The 3145-nt window shown below is 30.2% G+C and overlaps 1 long non-coding RNA gene across 1 annotated transcript; it reads left to right on the forward strand.

The window, feature by feature from the left end:
* The first annotated feature begins 2659 nt into the window (after positions 1–2659).
* Positions 2660–3145, forward strand: LOC120270993. Its single transcript, XR_005539735.1, has 3 exons — positions 2660–2860; positions 2942–3003; positions 3107–3145. It is a non-coding gene; the product is annotated as an uncharacterized LOC120270993 (long non-coding RNA).

Raw genomic sequence — 3145 nt, forward strand, 5'->3', positions numbered from 1 at the left:
GTTAATTATAAAAATCGGATCGGTTCCATACCCATTTTACGGGTTCAACCAGTCTTATCCAGTTCGGTTCTGATAACGATGCTTCTAGATGGCACATTTTTATCTTTTTATTTTTTGTTTTTTAAAAAAAAAATTATTTTTTTTCATGATGATTTTATTTCTAGCTAATTGGATAGAGACATTACGGATAAATACCAACGACTATTCTGATCTGTCCAGTATCGGATCTTTGCAGTAGGCTGCTCGTCTCGAGATCGAGTCGTGCCTCCCCGAGCTCGATCCCCATCTGCGTAGGTGAGGCGTGGTTCGGAGAGTGAGCGCGGCTCACGTGTTCGTCTGCGGGTTTCGTACATTATTGCCTTTCTTATATATATATAAATAAATGGTTCGGATTGCAACAAGTATATAAATAATTATTAAAATTGATTGAATTAAAAAGTTTGTTTATCTTAATTTTTTCTTTAGAGTTTTGATCTGATTAATATTAATTTAAATAAGTATTTCTAAATTTAAATTTAAATATTAATGGACCATACATTAATCAAGTTTATTTAGATTCTTCCATTCAACTTAAGAGAAATCAATGATAAAGTAGATTTAGATCATGCTTTTGTTTATTTTTTTTTAATTTTAATTTTAATTTTAATTTTTTATATGTTTCTTTTTTCCCAAATCAGAATCTGCTTCACATTTAAACAAGAAGACGACACGTCGTCATTAGATGATAATTAATGTACTTAAGAATCTATCAACTTTTTATTTTAATCAAGAAAAGAATGAAAGAAAAGAACATCTCTTTTCTTTCATTGATGGGGCTTTTAATCAAGTTATTCAATTATTATTAATATTATTAATATTATTTAATTTATGAACGTGATTTCATGAGTCATGCTCTCATTGTCGGATTAGATCCACAATATCTACAACTTTTATCATTCATTTTTATTTGAGATAATTTTTTATTCACAATTAATTTAAAATAACCTTTATTTATTTATTTATTTATGTAATTTGATTAATTGAGAAATATCCAAAAAAGGACTTGGATGGAATTTTATAGTGTTATTGTTTGATCCTTCATGGATTGCCTGTGTTATGCTGTCTTATAATGTGATATACTTTTAGAGCATAAAAATTTTAGAGAACTATAAAAATATGTTATATTTTTGTGAGCTTGAGAAGCTTTTTCTATTTTTTTAAAAATATTACATTATAAAAAAATCACATTGATTTTTATTATTAATTTTGTAAGAATTATGAACCGTGATAAACCAATAAAAATAGGGCTTCCTTCAATCAACCATTTTACCTTAAGAAAATAGTTATTTATTATTTTATCTTTAACGTTTTATTTCAAATTTGAAGAAGAGAACATTCACAAAAGTCTTGTAAAGGAAAAACATAAAGCATGCACAACCTGTGTGACATTAGGAAGAGAATTCAAAACTCAAGACTAGTAGGATAATATTTTTTTTATAAATAAAATTTAAATCAAGTAAAATTTTTCCATCATTGCTAATATTAAAATCTCTGGTAGTCTCACATCAATTAATTTAAAAAATATATATAAATTTATATATATAAGCACAAATCTCTCTATCTTATTAATTTAAATTTTTGGGTTAAATCAAGCTATCTATGTTTGACATGTATCTACCATTTAAATCTCAAATCAATAAATATATGTAATGCTACAAATAATTCAAAGAATGAGTCCGGTTCACCCAATCGACACATATGATAATTATTTTTAAATTTTAATACCAATTAAATTCAAATCAGATGGATTGGGCCCACCTTATGGTAAAACTTTTGAAGTCATATAATTTTTTTTAATTATTTTATTTGATATTTTCACAATTATTTGGTCTCAATAAAATAATTTTTTAATAAAAACTCACTTGCATATGATATATACAATATATTTGTTGGGTTTAGGACCATACATTATGTAGGGATATAACTAAGATATATGTGTACAAATTGTGTAGATGTATACACGACTAATATCTATAATTGTTTTTGAATGTGATCTAATTAAAGTTTGAATATGGTTCTAATTATGTAAACTAGTTTTTGTGGATTTACATAATAATAATATGAGTATGTAGAATTTTTGGGAGTAAAATCATTAAGCTACATGATGGATGGACTTGTAATTAGCCTCATAAAAATTTTTATAAATAGGTGTGGTCGTATCAGAATTAGGTTTCCATTTCTATTTTTGCGTGTGATCAATTAGAAGAACTAAAAGGCCCGATCATCATCAATGGATTTAAAGTACAACTATGCTTTTCGCAATCCAATCAAGAAGATCTTGACTTTTTATAGGATTTTTCCTATTGTGAAATCTATTAAGTTGTATCACATATATACTTCATCTTAATTTTTATCCCCAAAAATTCACCATGTTTTCAAAAGTTTTCCTTTGTGTGACATTTGGCCTACTGTAATTGGTTGATCTAGATCTAAATAATTATTGCCCTTCCTTCTAACCCTAGATCTAAATGTCTCCAGGCGGTGACATCATGGTCCTCCTTGACCTCATGGATGCTCGGGATCCCTTGAATCCCTACTTCGCCGTTGCAGTGGCGCCCCTCTTCTCGAGCCATCCTCACGATCCCTTTCGAGAAGCCGTTCATCGTGGCGCTCGGCCTTCTTCAACTCGGCCACACACCGCGCGAGCAACATCCCATTCTCATGATCCCTTTCGAGAAGCCGTTCAGCGTCGGTCTTATAGCAGATTTCCCAAGCGATAGCAATCGAGCAGAGGAAAGAGCATAGGAGGGGGATCCAAGAGGGGACAGCGGAGGAGAGGAGGATGAGGATGAGGGTGGAGTGGAGGGCGAAGGAGGCGCAGGTAATTTTTCTTCAATCCAAACTCAAAAAATTTTCAACCCAAGCAAATAAATGAAGCCCTAATAAAAAAACTCTCTTGCAGACCCGTCTTTTTCTTCTTCTTCTTCTTCCTCGCTGCATTGCTCCCTACTCCAAAGAACTGATGTAAGTTTTCATTCATTCAATTCAAAATGAAAATAAACTTTATATGTTTCTTTTAATTTATAGAATGTGATTATGATTTTTGTTTATTTTTAATTTTTATTAGGAAAGAGGAATTCTCAAAGAGCAAATCTTGAAAGAAAGC

This window comes from Dioscorea cayenensis, chromosome 10, assembly GCF_009730915.1.
Source record: "Dioscorea cayenensis subsp. rotundata cultivar TDr96_F1 chromosome 10, TDr96_F1_v2_PseudoChromosome.rev07_lg8_w22 25.fasta, whole genome shotgun sequence".
NCBI lineage: Eukaryota > Viridiplantae > Streptophyta > Magnoliopsida > Dioscoreales > Dioscoreaceae > Dioscorea > Dioscorea cayenensis.